The sequence below is a fragment of the Eriocheir sinensis genome, unplaced genomic scaffold, assembly GCF_024679095.1.
Source record: "Eriocheir sinensis breed Jianghai 21 unplaced genomic scaffold, ASM2467909v1 Scaffold605, whole genome shotgun sequence".
NCBI lineage: Eukaryota > Metazoa > Arthropoda > Malacostraca > Decapoda > Varunidae > Eriocheir > Eriocheir sinensis.
Genome location: NW_026111949.1, coordinates 159,787 through 171,073, shown reverse-complemented (window position 1 = coordinate 171,073; position 11,287 = coordinate 159,787). Strand labels below are relative to the sequence as shown.

General features: G+C 40.7%; 1 long non-coding RNA gene across 1 annotated transcript; it reads left to right on the top strand.

The window, feature by feature from the left end:
- The first annotated feature begins 1,358 nt into the window (after positions 1–1,358).
- On the top strand, positions 1,359–5,695 carry LOC126993362 (uncharacterized). The gene is made up of 3 exons (XR_007747706.1): positions 1,359–1,624; positions 4,638–4,767; positions 5,610–5,695. It is a non-coding gene; the product is annotated as an uncharacterized LOC126993362 (long non-coding RNA).
- Positions 5,696–11,287: the final 5,592 nt, after the last annotated feature.

Sequence of the window (11,287 nt, the reverse complement as noted above, 5' to 3'; positions counted from 1 at the left end):
CAGTTGACCACTGGTTCAGTTGACCACTGGTTCAGATGACCACTGGTTCAGATGGTCACTGGTTGAAATAGTACTGGTTCAAGTAGTACTGGTTCAGTTTACACTGGTTCAGATGGTTACTGGTTCAAATGACCACTGGTTCAAATGACCACTGGTTCAAATGACCACTGGTTCACTTGACAACTGGTTCAGTTGACCACTGGTTCAGTTGACCACTGGTTCAGTTGACCACTGGTTCAGTTGGCACTGGTGCATGTGGTACTGGTGCAAGTGGCACTGGTTCAGTTGACCGGCAACCGTCCCACTCACAATCCTACTACACATCTACAATATAATTTCCAGGACAAAACAGTCGGTTTCCCTTAGATTCTCAAATTTCTACTCACGATTAAGATCACAACAGCCATTCTCAGCTGAGTGAGTAGCACGTCTGCTCTTACTACTGATTTCTAGGTCACATGTTTTCTTTGCTTGAGGCGGAACTACATTCTTGGCACGCCTTAATTTTCTATATAACCAGTAGCCAATACTTCCTGTCAACAACCATTGGCTAGCTCAATATGATGTATTGCTTACTTCTGCTGCTATTCGTGATTCACACTTCAGACACTCCCACAGTGACTTCGCTGTTCAGTTATTCGCTTATAGCATGTCGTCACACTGCACGTGACATGTTAGAGTCATCTGAATGGTTATCCACACATGCTGACCACGCCTACTGGGTATCTGTTTTCTGTATCTAGGTCTGGGTATTTTCCGTAACCCGCCTTGTAAGTGCTAGTCTTATCATATGTTTACGGCTTTGTATATCTGACTAATTGCTTTCCTTCCCTCTCCTATCATATTTACAATTATTGTCTCCATATCTCCACCCGGTATTTGCCTCTGATTGGGGTCACTATTAATTAACTGTGGTGCTATGGCCATCCTCTGTTTGTTCTTCTGGGCCCGTATTCTACATAGTGCTTATGGTCGACCATAACTAACCGTCATAGCTAACAGAATTTATGACCGTCAGTAGAATCACCGTCAGAAGTCTTCTTCCTCTTCTTCTTGTCGTCGGCCATAGCGCAGTAAATCAACAACACCGTGAGCCGCTAGAACGCACCGCTCACAATTTGTTAACTTTAAATTTATGGAATATGATATATTATTGACATCATTTTCTTTGATTTAAATTATTTTGACCTCATATTACGACTTTTGGGGAAGTTAGAAATAGTAAAATAGAAATTTGTTATGAGAAAATGCGCTGAAACGTAGTCCCGTTGAAAAGTGTGTAAACAAATGTACCGCCCTCTCAGCTGCTCGGTAGTGTTTACTCACGGCCAGCACAGCATGGATCCTCAACCTAAACGTCAAAGGAAGGCTAGCTGGGGAGACGACGAGTCTCTCCAGCTGGCAATGTTATACAGGGACGAAGTCCAAGTATTGAAGAGGAACTTCAAGACGGTTGGTGTTTCCAACCAAAAGAAACACGATGTATGGACAAAGATTACAGCCGACCTGAATGGACAGTTCCACCATGAGAGGACGGCCGTAGAGGTAAAGAAGCGATGGTTCACCATCACTTCTCAGTCAAGGATGAAGCTGAAGAACTTTCGAGATCATCGGAATGGAACTGGTAAGTAAGTTTTCATATATTAGCTTTAACTGATAAACACCCATTACACATTTTTTGTCTCATTCTGAGCACTTTGAATATCATATATATATATATATATATATATATATATATATATATATATATATATATATATATATATATATATATATATATATATATATATATATATATATATATATATATATATATATATATATATATATATATATATATATATATATATATATATATATATATATATATATATATATATATATATAGTAAAGATTCATTTAGTACCATGCCAGTATGTATGGGTAGGACACAAAGTAATGGGTTTAAACTGGATCAATTCAGATTCAACAGGGACATAGGCAAAAATTGGTTTACCAACAAGGTTGTGGATGAGTGGAATAGGCTTAGCAGTCATGTGGTGAGTGCCAATACAATTGTCACATTCAAAAATAGATTAGATTAATTCATGGACAGCGATACTAGGTGGGGTTAGATACACGGGAGCTTAGGGTTAAAGGAGCTGCCTTGTTTAGGCCTACCGGCCTCTTGCAGACTCCAACGTTCTTATGTTCATTACCTACCTTATGAAACATCACTAGCTCTTCATAAATCTTTTCTTCAAATGTTCAACAATCATGGAAATGCTTTCAAAATCCAATTCAAGGACTATTTATTATTGAAAATAGGGGATAATATTCACGAAAGAGTAGCCTCCTTTAGCGGTGGCCGCGGCGACGGTGCAGCTGCAAAATATCTCGCAGAGGGTTTAGGGTGGGAGAGCATATTTAAACTTCTCCAACCGAACTTTACGACCTGCTAACAGGGGAGCATCACCCTCCTCGACGCCCCCTTCTAACCAGGGGGGGCTGCACCACCCATGGAACCCCCCCCCCCATATATATGTCTTATTTCTGCGAGGAGGTATTTCTCACAACACCAGCTGCACCATCGCCGCGGCCGCCGCAATAGGGGGCTACGCTTTCGTGAATATTATCCCCTATTTTCAACAACAAATAGTCCTTGAATTGGATTTTGAAATCGTTTCCATGATTGTTGATCGTTTGTAGAAAAGATATATGAAGAGCTAGTGATGTTTCATTTGGTAGGTAATGAAATACTGGCACTGTAATAAAATGAGTCTTGTGTGTGTGTGTGTATATATATATATATATATATATATATATATATATATATATATATATATATATATATATATATATATATATATATATATATATATATATATATATATATATATATATATATATATATATATATATATATATATATATATATATATATATATATATATATATATATATATATATATATATATAAAAACATGGATATTTATAGAAGTATGTTGCAATACCCATACTTGTTGCCATCAACAGACAACTGCTTGATGGAAATCAATCACATTGAAGTAGTTTTGTATTGAAAGAAACAGGATGCTATTTGCCATTAATTTTCGTTTAGTTTATATATATGGGTAAGTCAGTTTAAGTTTGTAATGAATATTATGTAGAGTCCATTCTTACCCTTATTACTCGTACTTTCTTTCATCAGAGATGCCTGTAAGATAAAGTATGAAAGAGGAAGAAATGCTCCTTTCTGACACACACAACCTTGAATACTGGTGGGAGTGCAGCAGCTATTTTTTTTTATATATAATTTTGTTTTACAACAAAAGAGTTGGCTCAAGGGCAACAAAAAGTGTAGAAAAAAGCCCACTAATTGCCACTCTCACAACAGAAGATAGTATAGAGTAGTCAAAAGAGAGGTCAATTCCGGGTGGAGAGGTGTCTTGATACACTCTCGTTGAGAGAGGTCAAGTTACAGGCAGGAGAAAAAAAAAAGTTTTATAACATCTCAGTAAAGTACCTGTCATAATCCACTTTAGCATTACATTCTGAGAAGACATTAATGTAGTGCTTCAGTAGAAGGGGAAAAAAGCAAAAAATACATGAATTTTAATTTTTTTCCCAGGTGGCGGCCCTCCACCTCCTCCCCTTGACCCCATTGATGAACTTGTCGGGGACGTTTTGGGGCAAGACAGCAAGGTCATCACGGGATTTGAGGAGATTGATGACCTTGGACATCAAAGGAGTGTCGACATGTATGTATCTATTTGTTTAATTTGTGAAGTACTCTCTTTAGTTATATTCTTCTCATTTTTAAATATATTCAGTTCTCCTTAGCAAAAGTAATAAAAGTCTGTCATTTGCTTCAACCAGTATGTCACAAAACACTAGAAACATAACTCATCACTTGGAAAGAACATATGAGAGATATATCTTTACTGTTGGAATAGATTGTTTAATTAAAGGCTTTAGTTCAAGTTAACTATACTTGCAGGTAACGTCAAAGCTACAGCAACTTCTGTCAATTGATGCAATCCTACCTTGGTTCATAGTACTTCTCAATTAAGGTGTATTCATGGAGTTCTTGGCCTACCTCAGAATGAGGAAAAATAGAGCAAAGGTTCACTCCACTTACTTTTTTTATGTTTTAACGTAACCGCCTTTGAGTGTAATGCACTTCTCCAATCTCGTCTTCAATTATGAAATTCCGTCCCTGAAGAATGGTGGGTGAATCACTTGTGAGAAGTCACCGTGTAACTCAATAGAAAATGCTGAAAGGATGCCAGCCCATGCATTACTTGTTGGAACCTATACCAACATGTTACAACATTGGCGGGCTCCTGTCTCCACTCCTTCTTTGTTAGGCCGATAACTCATTGAATCCTCCTCTTAATATCAATCCCCTCAAAGATATACAACTCTTCTAGACCTTATTGATTGTCGTTAATTTACAATTCCGGGTGGAGAGGTGTCTTGATACACTTGTTGAGAGAGGTCAAGTTACAGGCAGGAGACAAAAACAAGTTTTATAACATCTCAGTAAAGTACCTGTCATAATCCACTTTAGCATTACATTCTGAGAAGACACTAATGTAGTGCTTTAGTAGAAGGGGAAAAAAGCAAAAAATACATGAATTTTTATTTTTCCCCAGGTGGCGGCCCTCCACCCCCTCCCCTTGACCCCATTGATGAACTTGTCGGGGACGTTTTGGGGCAAGACAGCAAGGTCATCACGGGATTTGAGGAGATTGATGACCTTGGACATCAAAGGACTGTCGACATGTATGTATCTATTTGTTTAATTTGTGAAGTACACTCTTTAGTTCTATTCTTCTCATTTTTAAATATAGTCAGTTCTGCTTAGCAAAAGTAATAAAAGCTTGTCATTTGCTTCAACCAGTATGTTACAAAACACTAGAAACATAACTCATCACTTGGAAAGAACATATGAGAGATATATCTTTACTGTTGGAATAGATTGTTTAATTAAAGGCTTTAGTTCAAGTTAACTATACCTGCAGGTAACGTCAAAGCTACAGCAACTTCTGTCAATTGATGCAATCCTACCTTGGTTCATAGTACTTCTCAATTAAGGTGTATTCAATGAGTTCTTGGCCTACCTCAGAATGAGGAAAAATAGAGCAAAGGTTCACTCCACTTACTTTTTTTATGTTTTAACGTAACCGCCTTTGAGTGTGATGCACTTCTCCAATCTCGTCTTCAATTTTGAAATTCCGTCCCTGAAGAATGGTGGGTGAATCACTTATGAAAAGTCACCTTGTAACTCAATGGAAAATGCTGAAAGGATGCCAGCCCATGCATTACTTGTTGGAACCTATACCAACATGTTACAGCATTGGCGGGCTCCTGTCTCCACTCCTTCTTTGTTAGGCCGAGAACTCATTGAATCCTCCTCTTAATATCAATCCCATCAAAGATATGCAACTCTTCTAGACCTTATTGATTGTCGTTAATTTAGTATGAGTATGCCTTCCATTTCCATAACACTATGCCATATTTACTCCCTAGTATATGAAAGGAAAAAGATACCCTATGGCAGATCTGCATTAGTTTATAACTGCTCATTTGTACACCCATTTCATGACTTTATACATTACTTGCAGTGAAGACGCAGCAGAGCCAGCGAGCCAGCTCATTGTAGGTCAGGGAGGTGCTGAGGCACCAACAGTAATACTGTGCCTGAGCCCACCCTGCAGCCACAAACTGAGGGGGGGTGCCTGGGGAAGGTGCCAGCTGAGGATGATGCAGCAGCTGCTCAAGCAAAGGTGGCAGCTGCTGAGGAGGAGGCTGTAGCTTCAAGAGCTACAGCAGCAGCTGCACAGGCTGGGGAGGAGGCTGCACGGGCCATGAAGGCAGCCGCAGAGGAGGTGGCGGCTTGTGCTCGGGCCTTCACAGGAGCTGCAAGGGCGCAGGAGGCAGCTGAAAGGGCACAGGAGGCAGCTGAAAGGGCACGGAGGCAGCTGCCAAAGAAAAGCGGAAGCCATGCGTCTTAAACAAATTTTGCTCAAGTTACAAATTGAAAAGGAAAGGAAAAACAAATAATATACCTAATAAAAGTAGAAAAGGATGCACATAGTTCTATGATTGTGAAACCTTAGTTGTACTAATTTAATTATGCTTATGCAGGAATGATACAGTGTACAAATGCACTGGAAAAAGAGATTAAAATGAATATGTAAAAAAAATGCAAAAAGAACACTAATGGAGAATAAAAAGGCAATGTGTGAAGAGCTAGGAGGGAAGGTGAGAAATGACTTTCAGAATAATAGGGAGATGTTCTTGAAGGAAGTGAAGGGAGCTTGAGAAAAGAATGAAAAGGTGTGTATGAACTATGAATGTAAAGGGTGTGAATAGGAATGTAATTGTAAGTGTGGAAGGTATAAGAAGATTGAAGGAGTACTATGAGTGTTTTTAGAGTATTGACAACAAAGAGGGGACTGTTAATTTGCAAATGTTTACAAAAGGAATATGGGTTATAATTGATTGATAGATTGATTACTTTATTAATGCAAGTGGAACAGTACCTTGGCATGAACTTGTCCAGTCATGCTGAGGAACGGGTTTCAGTCTTTCACAGAACGAAAACAAATTTTAACTAGTAGGTAATGATACAATAATAATGAAGGTTGTATGCAGATTCTTAAGAGACAGCAAGCCTATGTGATTCACATATATATATATATATATATATATATATATATAGCTTACTGAAATGCAAGTTGCAGAATTCATCTCGATACAGGCGACCTTCATTCCGCTGACCAGCTGGAAGTGGCGGCACAACTTGCACACCTTCAGGTTGTGCCATGGCAAGATCCACTTCTTCAGCGTTAGGTTGAGCCGCATCGAGAGGAATGGGAATATTCCTGTCCTTGCAGATGTTGTGGAACATGCCGCATACATGTATCAGCTTGCACACCTTCACAGGGGGAGTTACTCGGACCTCGCTGTGTGGGACATGAAAGAGGTGCTTGAGCTGTCCTATTCCCCGTTCCACAACACTCCGTGTCCGTTTGTGGGCCCTAAAAGAAAATACAAATGATAATGGCAGTCAATATTAAGTACTTATGTTCCATTAACTATGGGTAAATTCACTACTTGCCATACATAGCTTGACTAAATTTGACTGTCCTTGACAATTTTTTTTCAGTTTAACCCGGTAGCAGCGGGGATCATGTTTCTTAACCCGAGAACGTCGACAGATCCTTTTTAGGGCTTTGACGAGTCGTGGCTGTGGTTATGAGAGGAGTACTCTGATGTACATCCCATGCTCTTTTTTTAGTCTCAAAATGCAGAGTAATTTTGTCATTTCTCGGGCACTTCTCGGCTTTCCCATAGCCGAAGCCCACGGGTTAATGGTCCCTCCAAGCGAGAAAAATGAGAAAAAATCACCCCTCACACAAACCATTTCATAATATATATCAAAGCATTTGTGATCAGATTATGTGTCATCTATTTTGAGGGGTTTATATCATGGCACAAATTTGGCCTGTCGCTGCTACACGGTAAAGCCACAAATTTGGCCCGTCGCTGTTACCGGGTTAATTACATTTTTTAAATTGAAATCTATTTATTTAAATTTGAGTCAACTTTTGCAATTTGAAAGTCAAGTGTTTTAATTTAAAAGTCAACTTTTTAAATTTGAAGGTCAACTTTTTTACTAGGAAAATCAACTCTTTAAAATTCTGACAATTTTTTTTCATTTAAAGATCTTTTTCTTTAAATTTGAAGGTGAAAATGTGTATTAATTTCTTTAAATCTGATGTACTTATTATTAACGTCATTAATTATTATTTAAGCTGATATAATATGTGTATTTTTTGTTGCCAGTTAATCTAGGTTAGGTTGAGTTTTTTTCCTGATTTATTTGCTATTTTCATTTTTTTTATTATTATAAAATGAACCTAAATAATTAAGTTTTTTTCGATCAGTCGAAACAGCCTAACCTATTATCCGAACTCTGTATATAATAGGTAACTGTTGTGATTGGCTCAGTTTGCTAATTGCGCCTGGTAGTGAGTGGCATGTCAACTCTACAAAATTTTTAGCGGATCTCATGTTCAACATGTTTATTGTAAGAGACTATACTGATACCCAAAAGAAAAATAAAGACAATCTACTCACCTATTATAGCATGACTGAGGTTCAGGCAGAGGTCGCAGGTAAGGTGTCAGGAGCCATGGCTTGCTGGGATAGCCACTGTCTCCCAACAAGTGACTACCTGGTGGCACATGCGCTCTCTGGAACAATTCTGCCACTCCACAGCCATTCAAAATACGTGCATCATGCACTGAGCCATGCCACTTCTCTAGGATATCCAGTATGCGATAGTTGGCATCGAATATGACCTGCACATTAATACTGTGATATCCCTTGCGGTTGACAAACACGTCTTCCTCCTCCTTTGGTGCCACAATCCTTACGTGTGTCCCATCAACGACACCAATAACCCCGGGAAAATTTGCAATGGTGAGGAAGTCTGCCTTGTTCGCCTCAGTAACGTCTTGGGTGGTGGGGAAGCTGATAAACTGCTTGAGAATATTGACGTTTGCAAGGGCGTCAATGGCCTGGGTGATGGCTCTGCTGATGCTGGGCTGTGATGGGCCGAGGTCGTCGCTGCTACACATTTGCATTTTTCCCGTGGCAAGATACCGCAGTGTGATGATCACCTTCATCTCCGGGGTGAGTGGATTTCTCCTCTTGGCGTCACTTGACAAGGCTTCCCTCACAAGATTAGTGACGTACAAAATACCTTCCTTGTCAAGTCTGTATCTCCTGATAGGCTAAGCTCAGCATCGCTGAGCTCGTTCAGTACGTCTCTTCTTCGAAAAGGCTGGGGAGCGTAAGGACGGCGCTTGATGTTGACGCTTCTGGTCATAAGCAGAGTTACAGAGCCGCGACAGGTGAACAGCGTCCAGCGTTATTTTATAATTGGGCGGTTAATCATAAGAGTTTATGGTCGAGAGTTTCTGACGGAGTTGGAAAATATCTGATGCGCCATTTTGTTCTGACAGACCCGAAGAAGTTATGACGGTATGTAGAATACGGGCCCTGGATCCCGACACCTCAGGCTAAATCCCAGACTGCCGCACAGGCTAAATCCCAGCCTGCCTCACAGGCTAACTCCCAGCCTGCCTCACAGGCTGGCTCCCAGTCTGCCTCACAGGCTGACTCCCAGCCTGCCTCACAGGTTGACTCCCAGCCTGCCTCACAGGCTAACTCCCAGCTTGCCTCACAGGCCAACTCCCAGCCTGCCCCACATAACGCTTCTCTTCCTGCTTCACAGGATGACAGCAGGTTCCAACCTGTAAGGAATGGAGCCAAACCGAAGCAGGCAACGAAATAATTACTGACCCCCACTACCTTCAGTATGTTTCAGATACTGAGACCCCATGTAGGATGAGTTTGAGACTCGCCTATTTGGGAACTCCATGATGCATGGCCAGCTGGTTGAGTTTTGTGGTCGTTCATCAAACGGCCACTTAAAACATTACTGTTATCTAGGTGCCAGACTTGGGCCAACTCTGCACATCTAGTATCTGAACTGTCATTTCCCGGGTACGAAAGCTTCCAAAAAAATCGATTGCACAAGAAAGGAGGAGGAGTAATTTGCTACGTAAAAAGTACGCTCCCTGCCATAAAAATAGATAAACAGGACGCAGAGAGTTACGACTCCGTCTATGTGGAAATAACCGCGAATAATAAGAAACTAACACTTGCGACCGTATACAGACCTCCAAAACAGTAGGCAGCCGACGACACTGCCTTGTACGAAGAGCTTCACTCCTTAACACAAAGCAAAGAAGCAATAATAATTGGGGACTTTAATTGCCCTAACATTGACTGGGGAATGATGACTGGAAATTAAGAGGGGAACAGGCTTATAAAAATGGTGGAGGATTCGTTCCTCACTCAAGTTGTAACTCAACCGACAAGAGAAAACAATCTGCTGGATCTGGTATTAGTAAGCGACCCCGACCTCATTCGCGACTGTGAAGTTGGTGAAAACATTAATGGTTGCGATCACCACTTAATCCGTTTCAATGTCAACATAAGTCACAAACTCGTAGACAATCCGTCAGTGAAACCAGACTACAAAAAAGCAAATTTCAACCTAGCCCGTGAGCTGCTTCCCCCTGCGACCTGGGACCAACTTCACCTAACCGACAATACAATCGACAACGTGTGGAACAACATCAAAGATAAGCTTTTGCAGGTAGAGAAGGCTACAGTGCCTACGAAACCCAGGCGATCAAATGGTACCGTGGATCCACCGTGGATGACCACATAAATAAAAAGGGCGGTAAACTTAAAAAAAAAAGGAATTATAAACCTGATGAAAGAAAATGACACGGCCGAAGCCCGTACTCAGTACCACACCAGCCTCGGAGCTTGTCGCACCCTTATTCGAGGTAGTAAACGCAACTACGAAAAGCAAATAGCGCGTGACATCAAAACAAACTCAAAAAAATTCTTCACATACATCAGATCGAAAAAGAAAGTAAAATCCAATATTGATCCCCTGACAGATGAGACTGAAACTGTAACTCAGGACAGTAAACAGATAGCCAGAATCCTCAACAGCAACTTCGCATCCGTATTCACAGTCGAGGACATCGAAACCATTCCCGAGAGCCCTGACCCGCCGAGTGAGATCACGCCCCTGGAAATTGACACAATATGCGACCGAGAAGTTAAAAATTATTTGGACAAACTCGACACGAACAAGTCAACGGGACCTGACGGTTTGTCACCACGGTTATTAAAAGAGCTTAAACAACAAATACTTCAGCCACTCACTAGCATATTCAACCAGTCTGTTAAATTGAACAAGGTCCCGGAAGACTGGGAGATGGCGAACGTGACACCGATTATCAAAAAAGGAGACAAAAGTGTTGCATTAAACTACAGGCCCATAAGTTTGACATCAGTGGCAGGAAAAATACTCGAAAAGATTATTAGAGACAAACTTGTCAAGTTTCTAGAAGACAATAATGTAATCTCCGACACCCAGCATGGCTTCAGAAACAAGCGCTCATGCCTAACAAATTCATTAGACTTCTTCCAAGGTATATATAATAACTGGGATGCCCACATCCCCAGTGATGTTATATACCTGGACATTCAGAAAGCCTTCGACAAGGTACCGCACGAGCGACTCCTTAAGAAACTGCACTCGGCGGGCATTGGGCCCAAACTGATCGCGTGGATAAGAGATTGGCTCATCGGCAGAAAACAACGAGTACTACTAAACGGACAGCCTTCCGATTGGCTTCCAGTC